Raw genomic sequence first — 20,417 nt, forward strand, 5'->3', positions numbered from 1 at the left:
TTTTTCAGCTTACCGCTACTGTAAGCAGCGCTGGTATTGAGGGTTGAAGTGGAGCTAAATTATGCTCAACGCTCCCTTTTCTGAGGCTAACGCAGCCATTCAGACAACTCTAAATACCAGCGTTGTCTTGAGGGTGCGCTGGAAAAAAAAGGAGCGTTAGCACAGCGGGTCTTTACCGACAAAACTCTAAACTTGTAATACCTGCGCAACCCCAAATACACAAAAACCTTAACGCACGCAATGTTTTCACAATTGCGATAAACAGATTTGCTGCGTGACTTGTAATCTTGGCCAATGTTTTTTCCTGCGTAATTTATGTGTGAATCGTTCAATTATTTGTTTTGTATGATTTCTAATTTACAATTTTCATTGTGCACTTTTCTAATGTATGCATCTGCTTCCCATACGAAAATAGAGCACAAGCCCCTTATTAAAACACTGATTTCAGCGTAAAAAGTGGTCTTAGATAATTTCACCAGGGAAAGTACTGGCCAGCATTCTTAACTAATCTCACCAGCCCAGAGACCTTTAGATAAATGGCCCCTTAGAAGGAGTTTCACCATAGCAGAATCTCTATTTCTAAATGTATTTTTTATCAGGACCTGATCCTAGAAATTCAGGCTATGGGCTAAAATACATGTAGTGCGCTTATGGTAGCGCAGGCTGAGATAAACAGTATCACTGAACCGCACTAACATTAGTGAGCAACTTAATATTACAAGTCCATGGTATATCAGATTTACCAGAAAAGGTTTAGCGCAGCCGACATTGATCAAGCATAATTGATATCGCAACCACGCTAAATCGCACTGATAATTACAAGTTTTAAATTATAGGTGTTTGATTGGAAAGGGCTCCAATTTGTATATTATTATTATTATTATTATTATTATTATTATTATTATTATTTTATTCTTTATTTATAAAGTGCCAACAAATTATGCAGCTCTGTCCATGGGTACAAAAGATAAAAGTACAACAATGATACAATATTTTCAAGACACAGGAAAAAACGTATCAAACAAATACTATTAATTAACCTACCCTAACTATAAAACTAAAATTACATTAAACTACCAATTAACTATTTAACATATTTAAAAACCTAACCCTACTCAAATTATTTAAATCTACAATTAAAAATTACTAAGTTACAAAAAAATAAATGCTAAGTTACAAAAAATAAAAAACACTAAGTTACAAAAAATAAAAAAACCACAGTATCAAAAATAAAAAAGAATTACACCTAATCTAATAGCCCTATCAAAATAAAAAAGCCCCCCCCAAAAATAAAAAAGGGCCTTTTGCGGGACATTGCCCCAAAGAAATCAGCTCTTTTACCTGTAAATAAAAATACAAACAACCTCCCAACAGTAAAACCCACCACCCACACAACCAACTCAACCCAAATAAAAACTCTATCTAAAAAACCTAAGCTCCCCATTGCCCTGAAAAGGGCATTTGTATGGGCATTGCCCTTAAAAGGGCATTTAACTCTTTTACTGCCCAGACCCTACTCTAAAAATAAAACCCACCCAAAAAACCCTTAAATAAACCTAACACTAACCCCCAACGATCCACTTACAGTTTTTGAAGTTGGGGGTGTTTGTATTTTTATTTACAGGTAAAAGAGCTGATTTGTTTAGATCAATGCCCCGCAAAAGGCCCTTTTAAGGGCCATTGGTAGTTTATTGTAGGCTAGGGTTTTTTTTTATTTTGGGGGGGCTTTTTTATTTTTATAGGGCTAATAGATAAGGTGTAATTCTTTTTTATTTTTGATACTGTGGTTTTTTATTTTTTGTAGCTTAGTGTTTTTTATTTTTTGTAACAGCGTTTATTTTAGTAATTAGTAATTTTTAATTGTAGATTTAAATAATTTGAGTAGGGTTAGGTTTTTAAATATGTAATATAGTTAATTAATTGGTAGTTTAATGTAATTGTAGTATAATAGTTAGGGTAGGTTAATTATTAGTTTAATATAGTTTAATGTAATTGTAGTATAATAGTTAGGGTAGGTCAATTAATTGTTTAATATAGTTTAATTTAATTCTACAGGTAAGTTTAAATTTATTATAAGATAGGGATGTTGTCATTTTAATGTAAAGTTAGCGGGTTGTTAGGTTAAGGGGTTAATAGCTTAATTTAGTTTATGGCGATGTGGGGGGGCAGGCGGTTTAGGGGTTAATAGGTTTAGTAAGTGTTAGTGATGTGGGAGGCCAGGGGTCTAGGGGTTAATACATTTATTTAGCTGCAGTGGGGTCCTGGAGTGGCGGGATAGGGGTTAATATTTTTATTTAGTTGTGGTGGGGTCCGGGAGCAGTGGAATTGGGGTTATTGCATTTATTTAGTGGCGGCGGGGTCCAGGAGCACAGGAATAGGGGTTAATAACATTATGTAGGTGGCGGCAATGTTGGGGCAGCAGATTAGGGGTGTTTAGACTCTGGGCTTATGTTAGGATGTTAGGTGTAAACGTAACTGGTTTTCTACCATAGAAATCAATGGGATATCTGGCAGCATTGAACATAAGCTTTAGCTGCTTTCAGACTCCCATTGATTCCTATGGCATCCGCGGCCTCCAGGGTGGCGGATTGAAAACCAGGTACGCTGTGCCGGAATAGCCACGAGCGTACCTGTTAGAAATTTGATAACTTTGAAAAGTTGTCAAATAGAGCCGAATGTGTATTTGGAACATCTGTAATGATGTAAGCATCGATCTGTGTCGGATTGAGACTGGCGGATTGTATGTTACGTCACAGATTTCAAATTTTGCCGGTCTGTAGGCTTTGATAACTAGGTTGGATCAAGCTCGCCACAATTACGCTGCGGAATTCTAGCGTATTTCAGGTTGACGGCTTGATAAATATCCCCCTTAAACTAGAGTCTTTAAGGTGAATCAAACGGTCATACCTAGAATACAAATACACATTAGTGCACTAAAATTATACACAGTTTAAAGTTTTCCTACTGAATCAGATAGAAGTGGTTGCTAAGGGGCTCCTGTACAATAAGCCAATCATAATGTTGCATTAGGCTATGGGAAATAATCCCCTATAAAATCAACCAACTCAAGATCTGTAAAATAACATAAAAAAGTGATGCCGCTAAGCACAGTCCACTGTAAATATCTCTAGTGGACCTGGGAGATGAAAGAGAAAAAAAAGAGTCCGCAACTCAAATATCTTGTAGCAGACAGAGATCCCAGAAGTTTAGGCTAACGAGTGAAAAAAGAGAGCCAGGTCTGCGTAAGCTCTCCATAGTTTGCACATGTGTATGACTATGCTCCAGGGAGCTGGCTGCACTACCCTGGACAACAGCTTGTTTCAAATTTATAGTAGTTACCTGCGCCTGTCGAATCCACTATATCTCACTAGCAACAGAGGTACCTCCACCATCTTCCAAATGCAATTTCTTCAATTCTAGATCCAGGAGAGTCTGGGCAGGGGTTACAATCAGAAGCATATCCGGCTGATGCAAACTACTTTTCCGCTCTCTGATTTCAGCCTCTGCTGCAAGTCTCAAAGTGAAGGGAGTAGATGAAAATGGCACATTAAGCGGCATACAGCTCTGCAAGCATGTATCATAATCTTTTGACTCTGCATGTATCAATAGGGCATACCACATGTTGTTACATGCCTGATGTGATGATAAAGGGATAGATTACAAGTGGAGCAAAATGTAACGGTCCTGCTTGAGCGTTAACTGCGCTAGAAGTAAGCTTTTTGCTCTCGTTGGGTTGCTCTTATATTATTACTTTGAAAGGAAATGTTTTTTGCATGCGCGTTTGCCAGAAAAGAGCAAAAAGCCAAACTTACAATATCGCGCGTGCAGTAACCTATTGCCCCATAGAAGTCAATTGAGCAAAAAAATGGGGGAAAAAACTAATACCCAACACACACGCAAACCCAATCGCATATTCTCATGTGCGCTAACCCAACATGAAAATATTAATATTTCCCATTAAAATGTTCTTCACATACAAGAATATGTTCTATTTTTTTCATAAATAAATTTTTCTCTATACAGTACTGTGCAAAAATTTTAGACCACCTCCAGTTTTTTTTCTTTAGCAAAGTTTTAATGACCATCCATATTTATTGTTTGGTCTTTTTATTAAGGTACAAACAGAAAATACAGGAAATTTGCACACAAAAAATAAAAAAAACACAATTTTCCAAACAAAATGGCTTCTGCAGACAAAAGTCAGTATTTCGAGTGATCTTCCTTGGCACTAAGTACATCTTGAACTATTTTGGGCAGACTGCCCTGAAGTTTTCTGAAGTAATCTTCTAGTATATAATACAAGGCTTCTTTCAGGCCTTCACATAGTTCTTTTGATTTAGATTGTCTTTTATTTCTTTCTCTGCCTAAGCGATCCCATACTGCCTCTATAATATTCAGGTCCGGACTCTGTTGAGGCCAGTCCAAGACTGTCAGTGTTTTATCATCTGTTATTCTCTCCAAATATGATTTCACTGCATTAGCATTGTGCATGGGATCGTTCTCATGTTAAAAATAAAACCATTCCCAATCAGACGCTTTCCGGAAGGAATGTCATGATGAATTAAAACCTGTCTGTACTTTTCAGCATTCATGATCCCATCAATTCAGAAACAATATCGCCAACACCACTGGCAGAAATGCAGCCCAAACTAGGACAGACCCTCCATCATGTTTCACTGAAGGCCACAAACACTCATTCTTCCATCTCTCTCCAACTATTCTTCTCACGTAATGTCCATTTATAACATTCTTTTCCATTGATCTTCATTCCAATCATTGTGAGCTTCAGCATAACTTAGCCTTTTTCTCCCAGTTCCCCTTTCCAAAAAAGGGGTTTCTTGGCTGCTACCCTTCCACAAAGACCATTCCTCATTAAGCTTCTTCGGACTTTACAAGGGTCAACTTGTCATCCCGATGAAGCTGCCAGAAGCTGAGCAAGCTCCTTGCTGGACTTCTCCCAGTCTCTCAAAGAAGAAACTATCAGATTTTGAAAGTTTTCTTGGACTTCCACTCCTTTTTTGCCCTTGACAAATTTGGTGGTAATTAGTACCAGAATATTAAAACAAAAAAGGGTTGTCCACTTTTTCAAATTATTTTATTAGAAGAAAAATAATATAGGCATGAAAATTAGCAATGGCCTACAAGCTACAAAACTATTAAACACTCTTCACAAAAATACCAGAAGCTAAAGCATCTAGTTCAAATTAGACAGGGCTTCTCTAGCCTAAATAAATCCAGGTTAAGCAATACTACTATCTAAACAAATTAAACCAGATAATCTATCCCAAGAAGAATGCAGGATATTATACTTAGCCAGTTCAGTCCCCCAGTGTGCCCTCTCTCTCTAAGATCAGATTCTTCCAAGAGGTGAGGAAGAAAGAAAATAATGTGCATAGTAACTGTTGACCCCCATTGTATACTTTATTTACTTAAAGGAACACTATGCCCAAAAATGTTCGTTCATGATTCAGGTAGAGAATACAATTTTAAACAAAATTACAATTTACTTATTTTATCTAATTTGCTTCATTCTTTAGATATCCTTTGTTGAAGAAATAGCAATGCACATGGGTGAGCCAATCACACGAGGCACCTATGTGCAACCACCAATCAGTAGCTACTGATCCTATCTAGATATACTTTTCAGCAAAGGATATCAAGAGAATGAAGCAAATTAGATAATAGATTTAAATTTGACAGTTGTTTAAAATTGCATACTCTTTCTAAATCATGAAATAAATAATTTGGGTTTCATGTCCCTTTAAGGTGTGTCCTACCATACACCAATCAAAGGCTACATGGGAGTGTCCTTCATAGACAAAGACTAGGCCAAAGCCTATTGTATAGTTACTCAATGTTTTACACAGTATACTTTAAGATAAGATATACGTTAAGGGATAAATTCTCTTGTTTTATAACATCACCGCCCCCACTTTAATTTCTCCTATGTTGCTCCGTTTTCTATTTAATCCCAATAATATAGATGAACCCAGTGGGAACGAAAAGCTTATAGGAAAAATTCAACCCACCATCTCTCCGGAATAATTCCCTTGGCTACTTGAATTATTCTGTACTTTCCTAGGACTGTCAACTACTTACCTTAATGTTAAACAAAATAATCAAACACAACTTACTATTATTTCCAACACAATCCACGCAAATTTATTCAAATCAGAAAAAAAATTGTCAGAAGATAGAGAGAAAGGTGGGTGCATGAGGGTGGGTTTGGCAAAGCATACTTACCTGATGAGGGATGTGTATGTGTTTGTAAGTGTGAATTTATGGATCATGAAAACATTATTAGAAGAGTATGCAGTCGTGCTTGAACAACAAGAAAAACACTTATATATAGTTATTTTGGTTCCTTGCTTTCAGCTTTCTCTTCATCTTCTTTAGTGCCATATAGAAATACAGTACAATATCACAGCTGTTATAACTTGGATAAACATAAGCATTAAGGAGAGAGTTCTCATTATTGGGTTTGTCTCTACATTGGCGAGTACTTCCCACCATGGATGGATAACTTCTTTAGTTTTTTCAAGTTCATTATTTTATTGCTCAAGCAAATTGCTGATAGCATAATGAGCTCTAGGAATAGGAGGAAAATGCTTCAAAGTCCAATTCTCCCACACATTGTCCTATGTAAAATTCATGCAGTCAGTAGTAAAGTTTCCTGAGGGAAAAACAGTATGTGTTCCAACATGGAGGGGTTTCTTTATAACAGCTTGTTTACCACATCTTGAGTATCCCGTTTGTTTGCTGATTTCCCTTTCAGTGGCCCTGTTGATGCAAAATTATGATTTTATGTCTGTCAAATTCTGAGATCTTTGGCTTTTTGAATGGAATGATGTGATTGAAAGTTGGTCTTATTAGCAAGCTTCCAATGAATAAAACACATACTGCATGTGTATGTAATGCTCAAGCATGTCTTGCACAAACCTGGTGTAATAGACCTTTATCACAGCAATAATTTTAATAGTAGGACAAATACAGGTGTTTTCAAATGACATTACTTAGGATTCCATTTAGGTTTATGAGAGCCAGGTTTCTGCTATTGCTCAAGTGCAGGGGAGGTCACACAAAATTCTTGCCACTTTAGCCTATAGAAGCAGTTTTTCTGTTTTTTTCTGGGTTTTTCTAATACTGCATACAACTATCCCATATTCTCTGGTTGTATTCTAATAAAGAGACTGAGAAATAATTATTTATGGTCAATATACCATTGCTAAAATAACAATGGTGGCCTAAGACTTTTGCACAGTACTGTATATTTTGTTTTTGGTAAAAAAATACTGCATATCTATACAAGATTATATATATATATATATATATATATATATATATATATATATATATATTTATAAATACTTAGAACATATTCTGCTATGTGCAGAACATAAGAATGTGAAATATTTACAGTACATACATAGTTAAAACCTTAATTATTTTTTTTTGCATATATATGCTTTTAATGTTTTCATCTATGTAACTGCAAAAGGCTCCAATGCACTTATATATATATATATATATATATATATATACACATATATATATATATATATATATATATCTGTAAATGCATATATAAACATATAAATACATAAATACATATGTACACATAAATAGATGTGTGTATATATATATATATATATATATATATATATATATATATATAATTATATATACATAAATATATAGACATGTATATGTATGTATTTCTATGTTAAAGCCCTTTGAAGTCTTTTTTTTTCTTACACCTGAGACCTGATGTCTTTGAGTTGTTATAACTTTTAAGTGCAATATTTTTTTGAATAATTTTATTAGATGGTGTTATTATGAGTGTAACTGTACTGGTATTTTTGATGTGTTTTGTGCGACTTTTTGGGTTTCAGAAAACAATTAACCAGAACTCTGAGGACACGGTAATCATTCTAGCATTCTAGCATAAATCATGACAGCGCTCAAGCGATCACATTTATTTTTAACTTGTAATACGAGTGGAAAACCCTATGCAAGCAAACACCCGCAATAAACCCCTTATTGCTCACACGTAACTGTTAGTGTGTAACATATGCCAACCTGATATTACTGTCCCTTTAATACTGCCTTCCCTGCTACTGACAATCATGCTGGTTTGGGCAATATCTGCATTCAACTTACCTGCCTAATTAATCATTCATGCACCTGATTCCCTCAGCCTCTTTTTAAACCATCTCAGGCCTAATGTGCATTGCATTAGCTTTAAAGTTGTGTTCCCGAACAACAGAGGTATGTGACTGTTACTGCATGGATTTTACCAGCATATTCAAGCTACAACCTTTCCTTTTAGCAATGCTTAAAATCATCTAATCGCAAGTATCCATATAATAAAGAAAGTTGTATTCTATTAGTGCGCTAGGTAATAAGATATCATACACCTTACAATGGAATAGATCCTTCGTTCTATTCGAATGGTACAAACTTGCAAATGTGGATTTAAGTAAGGGCGCTCAAAGCTTAAGATACCTCAAATTAAGTATTTTTAATTAATATCAAATATTTGCACAGATAGAAATGACAAGGTACACTGAAATTAAAAATGTATATATACAAAGTTTAATATACAAAACAACAATATAAAACAATATAAGCTAAAAAATAGGGACGTCTCCCTTGTATCAGAGCGAGAGTAAATGTAGACTAAAATTCAAACTTCATATATATAACTTAAATCTGGACAAAATATAATATATTGCAAAATAGCAGAGAACATAAGACTTAGATAGTCCGTTATAGGATAAATATAAGAAGCGGATGTTTAAAAGTCCTTTGATCAAAATTGTAACAGAGATTGCTTCGTCAGGAATGATTAAACACTTTGTACGTGGTCATCACTCTTATGTTGGTACAGAGCAAAAAAAGATATTTCTTACTTCCAAATATAGATTCTAGCGAATCCCATATCATTCTTATAGCAAGCCTCAGTCCTGTATAACTGTGTATTATTTGGTACCTTATTAGGGTTCTAAAGGAAAGGTGTTCCATAGTGAGCTTCTGTCTGGTAGGCTCAGCGTTCACTCCTCGTGACTTTGGCATCTGACGTCACAGCTGACACTTCGGGGGCTCGTCTTAGCCCGGCCAACTAGATTTGTTCAAGAATTTTTTGGATTCTGTCCCACCGCTCTTGTTGTAAACGGGGACCTTGATGATGATACTTTAAATCCGGAGTTTGCTCTTAGTTCTATGCACGCAAACTTATTCCCATAGATAGATGAAATAAAAAGTTCATAAAACAACCCGGGTTGACTGACACGTAGCAATGATCGGTCATTGAGATAAAGACAATATCATTGACAGATCCTTGAAGTAAAAGTGAATGTATGGTACTGGTTTCAACGTGTTTCAATCTATACAGAGCTTTATCAAGAATAACTAGCCCATACTCATATCCTTCTTTTAAAGGGGCAGGTTACACCTCATTGGTTAATTTTTCAGTCTTAATTTAAGGTGGAATTTTTTTCCTCTTTTGCTGTTATACTTCAGATGATATTACCAGCATTCTGGTTTAAGGTGGAATCTATCTCTTTTTTTTTTTTTGATACTCTGTTACTGTAGTTTTTGCTTATAGGTCAGATTACTCAAACATTCAATTTTTTGTCAGGTGTAACACAATGAACATATTAAAATATTCATTTGCATAATAATCATCTATACAAACATATTCTACATTTGCTATTAATATCTTAAGTGTCTAATATGCGTTAAATTTGGGGAAGAAATGGACATGGATATGTATAAACATAACTGTTGTCTAAATTATCTTAAATTAATGTGATAAGGGGGATTCAGTGTGACCTCTAAAACAAACAAAGATATAACATAATTAAATATATGAACCTAAGTTAAGTTAACTTGGTAATAATCAATATAATCTTTAGTGAACACAAATTGTGAGTCCGTGTAAATAGTGTAAATGGTGTAGATAGATATCTGGGGAGAAAATTTAACAGTTAATATAGTAGAACTTCTATTTAGAGTAATTTAATCTAAAAGAAAAGGTGATAAATCTAACTCAGAATTGAGACCTTTAGGGTATAATGTGTCATATTTATAAATTAACTCAGCTTCTTGAATTAGAAGCTTTTTTCTATACCCCCCCTCTCCAGTGTTTTACCTATAATCATAGTAGAACTCTTATTACTTTTTTGTATCTGGAAATAATAACCATCAATAAACATATAGAAACAAAAACATATTTCAAGAAGGTAGACTGTAATAACTACATTCATGCCAACAGCTGTCACCTAAATACCTGGAAAGATAACATCCCCCTGGGCCCATGCTTGAGAATAAGGAAAAATTGCTCAAGACTTACAGACTTTGAACAACAGGTAGAAATATTGGCAGAAAGATTTAACTCTAGAGGTTATAACACTGAGAATACCAAGAAGGCAATATAAAGAGCAAGAAATACAGAAAGAGATTCCTTATTAACATGTAAAGATAAAATTAAGACTGACAATGAGACATTAAAAGTACCATTCATAACAGAGTATCATGCCGATTATAATTTGATAAAGAGGATCATAAAAAGGCATTGGCATATCTTAAAAGAGGACAATGTTTTGGGAGAGAAAATATCAAATACTCCAACTTTCATTTTTTAAAAAGCCACTAACCTCAAGTCTTTTCTAGCTCCTAGTGAACTGAAAAGACATAATAAAAAAAGAGCTATGATACAAAAAGATTTGAATGGGTCTAGACCAGTAGGTTTTTTCCCCATATTACTCCTGTAAAGCTTACAGTCATAGCATAAAGATCAAGGATATCCAAATTAATAATTCACAAGACATTTTCCAAATAAAGGAGGTGATCAGATGTACACACACATGTATAATATATGTTTTAAAATGTACATGTAATCTTTTCTATATTGGTGAAATGAAGAGAGCCATCAGGTAAAGAATCAGAGAACATCTGAGGAATATTGAAAAAGGGGTAGAAAACACTCATTTATACAAACATTTTAAAACCGTACATACAGGTAAAACTAAGGATATGTTATATTTGGGAATTCAAAAAAACAAAAAACACTGGAGAGGGGGGGGATATAAAAAAAGCTTCTAATTCAAGAAGCTGAGTAAATTTATAAATATGACACATTATACCCTAAAGGTCTCAATTCTGAGTTAGATTCATCACCTTTTCTTTTAGATTAAATTACTCTAAATAGAATTTCTACTATATTAACTGTTAAATTTTCTTCTCAGATATCTATCTACACCATTTACACTATTTACATGGACTCAAAATTTGTGTTATCTAAAGATTATATTGATTATTAACAAGTTAACTTAGGTTCATATATTTAATTATGTTATATCTTTGTTTGTTTTAGAGGTCACACTGACTCCCCCCTATCACATTAATTTAAGATAATTTAGACACAGTTATGTTTATACATATCCATGTCCATTTCTTCCCCGGATTTAACGCATATTAGACGATTAAGATATTAATAGCAAATGTATAAATTATTATTATGCAAATGAATATTTTAATATGTTCATTGTGTTACACCTGACAAAAATTGGATGTTTGAGTAATCTGACCTATAAGAAAAAACTACAGTAACAGAGTATCAAAAAAAAAAAAAAAGAGATAGATTCCACGTTAAACCAGAATGCTGGTAATATCATCTGAAGTATAAGAGCAAAAGAGGAAAAAAATTCCACCTTAAATTAAGACTTTGAAAAATTAACCAATGAGGCGTAACCTGCCCCTTTAACTGAAGGATATGAGTATGGGCTAGTTATTCTTGATAAAGCTCTGTATAGAGTGCAAAGCGTTGAAACCAGTACCATACATTCACTTTTACTTCAAGGATCTGTCAATGATATTGTTTTTATCTCAAGGAACGATCATTGCTACGTGTGAGTCAACACCGGATTGTTTTATGAACTTTTTATTTCATCTATCTATGGGAATAAGTTTCCGTGCATAGCACTAAGAGCAAACTCCGGATTTAAAGTATCATCATCAAGATCCCCATTTACAACAAAGAGCGGTGGGACAGAATCCAAAAAATTCTTGAACAAATCTGGTTGGCCGGGCTAAGACGAGCCCCCGAAGTGTCAGCTGTGACGTCAGACGCAAAAGTCACGAGGAGTGAATGCTGAGGCTACCAGACAGAAGCTCACTACGGAACACTTCTCCTTTAGAACCCTAATAAGGTACCAAATAATACACAGTTATACAGGACTGAGGCTTGCTATAAGAATGAGATGGGATTCGCTAGAATCTATATTTGTAAGTAAGAAATATCTTTTTTTGCTCTGTACCAACATAAGAGTGATTACCACGTACAAAGTGTTTAATCATTCCTGATGAAGCTATCTCTGTTACAATTTTGGTCAAAGGACTTTTAAACATCCGCTTCTTATATTTATCCTATAACGAACTATCTAAGTCTTATGTTCTCTGCTATTTTGCAATATATTATATTTTTTCCAGATTTAAGTTATATATATGAAGTTTGAATTTTAGTCTACATTTACTCTTGCTCTGATACAAGGGAGACGTCCCTATTTTTTAGCTTAGATTGTTTTATATTGTTGTTTCGTATATTAAACTTTGTATATATACATTTCTAATTTCAGTGTACCTTGTCATTTATATCTGTGCAAATATTTGATATTAATTATCCATATAATACCATTTTGTTTCCTGGATGCTACTACTTAACAAACTCTGAACTTTATTCTAAATTACAAGTATGCATTTGGTTATAATCACTCTCTAATTACTACAACGGAATCTTACTCAGAACTTTATAACTATTCTCTGCTACAAATTGTCATAGCTGAAATATCCACCTTTTCAAATATGTTAATATATTCAGAACTCTGCATCTATGTGTTCAGTTAAAAGCTTTCATGTAATTCTCCAATATATGCACAAACAGTATTTCATGCCTTAAACTTGCAACTTGTCTATCACCTGTGCTGCTTTGCTTATTACTGTCATATAGCTCTATACAATATTATGTACTGTAAACCTGCAACAAATCTTAGGTTGCATCTATGAGTCAATCTTCTACCAGTTTACTCTAAAGCCGGAACATCCTACATTGCTATATATTTCTCTCATGAATCCTGCAGCTACTCCTATTAACTAACTATAAGTCACAGTGAAGCCATAATATATTGTACACATATCTTGCACTCTCCATCAATTCTACAATAACTTCTTGCAACTATGAATCACAGAATATAATGTATCCACGTCCAGGATACTCTTCCCCGGGTCAGGGGTCGGTGTCTCCAAATCCCTACAACTGCCCGAGGGTCTGTGTCCTGAGCGCATGTACACCGGAACATGACAGAAAAATGGTATTATATGGATACTTGCGATTAGATGATTTTTAAGCATAGCTAAAAGGAAAGTCTGTAGCTTGAATATGCTGGTAAAATCCATGCAGTAACAGTCACAGACCTCTGTTGTTCTGGAACACAACTTTAAAGCAAATGCAATGCACATTAGGCCTGAGATGGTTTAAAAAGAGGCTGAGGGAATCAGGTGCATCAATGATTAATTAGACAGGTAAGTTGAATGCAGATACTGCCCAAACCAGCATGATTATCAGTAGTAGGGAAGGCAGTCTTAAAGGGACAGTGATATTAGGCAGGCATATGTTACATAGTGCTCCACTCTTATTTGGCCCATAATGTCAATCCGCTCACCAATTTTTCTCTCAATATCATTCAAAAGAAATTGGATGGCCATACAAAATGCCTCCATATTTGCAGTACAGTACCGTAGCTGCGATACAGCAGGTACCAGAAAATACCTACTGGGGGGTGGGGGTGGAGGCTGCAGCTTCAGAAGTTGCTGCAAAATATTAGTTCTACCAACCAGTGAAATCGTTAGCTCAATTGATACAGGACCATCCCATGGGGATATTTATCAAAACCTCAACTATGCTGCATTCATCGCCACCAATACGCTTGCCTAACATCGCGGACCTGGATCAGCCAATAGGATTTTAGCAGCTCGAATCCTATTGGTTGATTGGAACCTTTCAGCCAATAGGAATGCAAGGGACACCATCTTGGATGGACGTCACTTGCATTCAAGTTCCAGTTTCGGCGGCGGCAGTATTTAAGAGGAGCTCCATGCTGGATGTCTTCAGATTTCTTCAGGATGGACCCCCTCCGCGCCGGATGGATGAAGATAGAAGATGCCGTCTGGATGAAGACTTCGCCGGCTTGATGAAGATGGAAGAGGGCGCCCGGATGAAGACTTCTTGCCACTTGGATGAGGACTTCGCTGGCTGGATGGATCCTTTAAGCGGGACTTCAAGAACTGTAAGTGGTTCGTCTTGGGGTTAGTGTTAAATTTTTTTAAGGGTTTTTTGGGTGGGTTTTTATTTTTAGCTTAGGGTTTGGGCTTGTAAAAGAGTTGATTGCCCTTTTCAGGGCATGGCAAAAGACTGATATGCCCATTCAAATGCCCTTTTCAGGGCAATGGGGAGCTTAGGTTATTTTAAATGGGGCTTTTATTTGGGGGGGTTGGTTGGGTGGTGGGTTTAACTGTTGGGGGGGATTGTATTTTTTTTTTTACAGGTAAAAGAGCTGATTTCTTTGGGGGCAATGTCCCACAAAAGGCCCTTTTAAGGGCCATTGGGAGTTTATTGTAGGTTAGGGTTTTTTTTCTTTTGGGGGCTTTTTATTTTGATAGGGCTATTAGATTAGGTGTAATTATTTTAAAAATTTTGATAATAATTCTAATTGGCTGATAGAATTCAGCCAATTGGAATTAAGGTTGAAAAAATCCTATTGGCTGATGCAATCAGCCAATAGGATTGAACTTCAATCCTATTGGCTGATCCAATCAGCCAATAGGATTGAGCTCACATTCTATAGGCTGTTCCAATCAGCCAATAGAATGCGAGCTCAATCCTATTGGCATAGAATTCTATCAGCAGAAGAAGAGGATGCTCCGCGCCGGATATCTTGAAGATGGAGCCGTGCCATGCCAGATGGATGAAGATAGAAGATGCCGTCTTGATGAAGACTTCTGCCCGTCTGGAGGACCAATTCTGCCGGCTTCGTTGAGGACATCTTGCCGCTTGGATGAAGACTTCTCCCGGTAAGTGAATCTTCGGGGGTTAGTGTTAGGATTTTTTAAGGGTCTATTGGGTGGGTTTTATTTTTAGGTAAGGGTTTTGGGCAGCAATAGAGCTAAATGCCCTTTTAAGGGCAATGCAGATCCAAATGCCCTTTTCAGGGCAATGGGGAGCTTAGGTTTTTTTAGTTAGGCTTTTATTTGGGGGGCTGGTTGTGTGGGTGGTGGGTTTTACTGTTGGGGGGGTGTTTGTTTGTTTTTTTACAGGTAAAAGAGCTGATTTCTTTGGGGCAATGCCCCGCAAAAGGCCTTTTTAAGGGTTTTTGGTAGTTTAGTTTAGGCTAGGGTTTTTTTTTTATTTTGGGGGGGCTTTTTATTTTGATAGGGCTATTAGATTAGGTGTAATTAGTTTAAAGATCTTGTAATTTGTTTTTTATTTTCTGTAATTTAGTGCTGTTGTTTTTTTTTTGCAATTTAGCTAATTTTATTTAATTTATTAAATTGTATTTAATGTGAGGGAATTTATTTAATTGTAGTGTAGTGTTAGGTGTTATTGTAACATAGGTTAGGTTTTATTTTACAGGTCAATTTGTATTTATTTTAGCTAGGTAGTTATGAAATAGTTAATACTTATTTAGTAACTATTCTACCTAGTTAAAATAAATACAAACTTGCCTGTAGAATAAAAAAAAACCCTAAGCTAGCTACAATGTAACTATTAGTTATATTGTAGCTATCTTAGGGTTTATTGTATAAGTAAGTATTTAGTTTTAAATAGAAATTATTTAGTTAATGATAGAAATTTTATTTAGATTTATTTAAATTATATTTAAAGGGACATTGAACCCATTTTTTTTTCTTTTGAGCATAACATTTTAAGCAACTTTCTAATTTACTCCTATTATCAAATTTTCTTCATTCTCTTGGTATCGTTATTTGAAATGCAAGAATGTAAGTTTAGATGCCAGCCCATTTTTGGTGAACAACCTGGGTTGTTCTTGCTGATTGGTGGATAAATTCATCCACCAATAAAAAGTGCTGTCCAGAGTAATGAACCCAAAAAAGCTTAGATGCATTATTTTTCAAATAAAGATAGCAAGAGAATGAAGAAAAAATTATAATAGGAGTAAATTAGAAAGTTGCTTAAAATTGCATGCTCTATCTGAATCCCGGAATAAAAATTTTGGGTTCAGTGTCCCTTTAAGTTAGGGGTGTTAGGTTTAGACTTAGATTTAGGGGTTAATACATTTAATATAGTGGCGGCGACGTTGGGGGCAGCAGATTAGGGGTTAATAAGTGTAGGTAGGTTGTGTCGACATTGTGGACGGGAGATTAAGGGTTAATAAATATAATGTAGGTGTTGGCGATGTTGGGGGCAGCAGATTAGGGGTTAATAAGTATAATGTAGGTGTCGGCGATGTCGGGGGCGGCAGATTAAGGGTTAATAAGTGTAAGATTAGGGGTGTTTAGACTCAGGGTTCATGTTAGGGTGAATTTGTTTCCCCATAGTAATCAATGGGGCTGCGTTGCGGAGCTTTACACTGCTTTATTGCAGGTGTTAGACTTTTTCTCAGCCGGCTCTCCCCATTGATGTCTATGGGGAAATCGTGCATGAGCACGTATAACCAGCTCACCACTCACTAAAGCAGCGCTGGTATTGGAGTGCCGTGTGGAGCACAATTTTGCTCTAACTTAACTTCTTGCCTGTTAACGCCGGGTTGATAAAAACCCGTAATACCAGCACTGCTGGGAAGTGAGCGGTGAGAATAAACTGCAAGTTTGCAACGCACAGCTCATAACGCACAACTCGTAATCTAGCCGATAGTTTTTAAGCAGATAATTTTGAGAGCTGGAGCAGCACAAAATATTGCGACCTAAAATGGCCGCCACACTGAAGTTCCCCCAGAGCTGCTGGCTACTTTATGTAACATTTAAGTATGATAATAATCACCTGAAACATGAAGAGTAAATTTCCTGATGTCTCAAAAAATAATTATGTTTCCTTTTGCAGGTGTTGCTAAAGACAGGAATGGTTTTCGCTGATCCAGTTACTATAGTCCTAACCATTATTCTATGTCTATTTTTGATATGTCTTCTTCATGGCTGTAATAGAAATGTTTACAAAAATTTCCCTCCTGGACCAAAGCCTTTACCATTAATTGGAAATTTGCATCTCATAAGCCAGACAGATCCTTTTAAAACATTTATGGAGGTAATATATTTTAGAAATATATATATATATATATATATATATATATATATACATATGTATACATATATCTGGTGACCTGCTTGTCCTGCTTGTCCAATGCCGCCCCCTGCAGTTTTGCGGCCGCTAGCAGGGGGTGTCAATCAGCCCAATCATATAGGATTGGGTGGATTGAAGACCTCAGCCTCAGAGGCAGTGGACAAGTTATGGAGCAGTGGTCTTTAGACCGCTGCTTCATAACTACTGTTTCCGGTGAGCCTGAAGGCTCGCATGGAAACAGGGGCATCAAGCTCCGTTCGGAGCTTGATAATTCAGCCTCTCAGTGTTTGAAGAAAATTAGATAATAGAAGTAAATTGGAAAGTTGTACAAAGCTGTATAATCTATCTGAATCATTAAAGAAAATGTTGGGGTTTCAAGTCCCTTAAATATTACATTTTATGCTCTGGGTGGAAGATTTAATTTCACAATTAAAATGTTTCGTAATGTTTGATTCAGAACTTAAACTTACTGGCACTGAATTTCTTAGTTAATTTATTTCATTGTATTTGGTAAAAAAAAAACAACTGACGTGTGTGGTATGTCTGTGAAGTGTTTGTATGGTTTGTCTAGTGTGTGTATTGTTTGTGTTTTTTGTGTGTTTCTATGTGTGTGATTGTATAGTATGTATAAATGCCTTGTCTAACTTCCATATGAATCTTGCAATACTGGACTTGTGTTATCTTCTTGCTTTGGACAGCTATAGGGCTATTATTCTGGGGACAGAGGCAGGTGGGGTTCTGGGTATTTTTGAGCAGCTTTGAAGCTGTTTTTCTAAAAATAAATCAAGGTATAGGAAAGAGGGGCAGCCCATCCCTATAGAATGCCATTATTATGAAATGTTTTTGTTAAAATAACTATATTAACAGAGTTCTTCTTTTTTTTTTTTTTTTTTTTTCTTTTTTTTTTTTTTAAGCTATCTAAAAAGTATGGCCCTGTGTTCAGCATCCAATTAGGGACAGAAAAGGTTGTTTTACTCTGTGGATATGAGACACTGAAGGAAGCTCTATTAAACAATGCTGATGAGTTTTCTGGAAGAGCAAGAATTCCAATTTTTGATGACGTAGCTAAAGGACATGGTAATTTTGTTTTCTTTTTCAATTTCCATAAGTTATTTAATTTCTTGATGAACCATAACAAAGGTATCATTTTAAAATATTTTATGGAACCTGTATACATGTATACATATTTATACATGTTCAAAACTTCTAAAGACCTCTATGCTTCATTAGGAGATCCAAGAAAGTTCAGTCCTGGGGTTTGTTTTACAGTTTGCAGCTCTAGTTAAACTATTGCTCATTCTGTTCATTTTAGTATATTTTATTATAATTTATTATAATTTTTATCATTTATTTCAGGTATTGTTTTTACTAATGGTGAGAACTGGAAAGTCATGAGAAGATATACTATTTCAACTTTACGAGATTTTGGAATGGGAAGGAAATCTCTAGAAGATAAAATCAATGAAGAAGCTGGTGCCTTAATTCAAAAGTTTGAATCTTACAAAGGTCAGTGTCTGATTGTACTTTGAATTTCTATTATACACATTCTAAAAAGAAATCTGTGTCATAGGAGTTAACTGATTCTAATGGTGTTAGAAAAAAAAACAGAAGAATATTTGCACTGTATTTCCTGTTGATCAAGCAATTGAAAGCAATGATAATAATATACAAATAATGAGTTAGTTTTCATTGTTTACCAGCAGCTTTTTTTCTTGTCGGATGACAAATGGTCGTAAGCTTCATATGTATCATTCCATTTTGCTAATCACAATCCAAATTCTCAATACTTACCGACACATTTACAGGGTCATTTTGTACTTAATTAATTCCACAGCTAAGGGAACAAAATATCCCAATTTTTTTTCTAATGAAACATTGGTTTTGTGCAAGGGAAAGCGCACTGAAATTGCTGGCTCTATCTTAGGTGATGCCACTAAACAGATACAAGATCTACCTGCTCAATCAATTAAAGTTAAAAAATTAATGACAATCACTTTTAAACTAATAAAAATTACTCGACTTGATAGCTCAACAAACACATGTTCCCTCTATACCAATATTTTCCCTGTTTAAATGACATACACACATTACTATGGTTTTGGAGCACAACTGATTAATTTCAGTTACCTATTGGTACATGCAACCAATACTCCTGATTAGTGCACTGAAGGTTTCCTGCTCAGGATTTGCAAAGCTCTCAAGAGGGTTTTTGCTTATGTGTTTAACCCCCCCCCCCCTCCCAGGGAGGGATTAAACAAATTGGGCCACAATTCATAACATTTGCAATATTGTGCAGGTATTACAAATCCATGGTTAATATTTATCTGGGTATAGTAGTTTAGTGCATGCTACAGTATTCATATCCAATAGGCAAAAGGCAGCAGGAAAGGTGAGTTAGATGTGATTGTTCATTTAGGAACAAATGATCTGGCTAGTAATGATGTTGCTGCTGTTTAGAAAGAGTTTTGTGACCTAGGTAATCATTTAGAGAATGTGGCATCAACTCTATCATTTTCTGCTATTTTACCCGTGTATGGCCAAGAAGCAGGAAAGATGGAGCAGATAATAACATTTTATTCTTGGTTAGATAAGTGGTGCAGGGAATGAGGATTTGGTTTTATTGGCCATTATAGCTCTGTTTGGCAAGATACTAGCGCCTAGATTACAAGTTTTGTCGGTAAAGACCTGCGGGGCTAACAAGGCTTTTTTTTCCAGCGCTCACTTAAGCCAACGCTGGTATTACAAGTTTTCTGAATGGCTGTGTTAGCCTCAGAAAAGTGAGCGTTGAGCAAATTTAGCTCCACTTCTACCTGTAATACCAGCATTGCTTAAGTCAGTGGTAAGCTGGCTAAAATGTGCTCGTGCACGATTTCCCTATAGGAAACAATGGGGCTGAGCTGGCTGGAAAAAAACCTAACACCTGCAAAAAAGCAGCGTTCTAATGCAGCCCCATTGTTTCCTATGGGGAAAGAAATGTTATGCCTGCACCTAACACCCTAACATGAACCCCCGAGTCTAAACACCCCTAATCTTACACTTATTAACCCCTAATCTGCAGCCCCCG

The 20,417-nt window shown here is 35.6% G+C and overlaps 1 pseudogene; it reads left to right on the forward strand.

The window, feature by feature from the left end:
* The window catches only part of LOC128655960 (cytochrome P450 2K6-like), a 115,252-nt pseudogene that overhangs the window by 20,478 nt on the left and 74,357 nt on the right, over positions 1-20,417 (forward strand).

Source organism: Bombina bombina, chromosome 4, assembly GCF_027579735.1.
Source record: "Bombina bombina isolate aBomBom1 chromosome 4, aBomBom1.pri, whole genome shotgun sequence".
Lineage (NCBI taxonomy): Eukaryota > Metazoa > Chordata > Amphibia > Anura > Bombinatoridae > Bombina > Bombina bombina.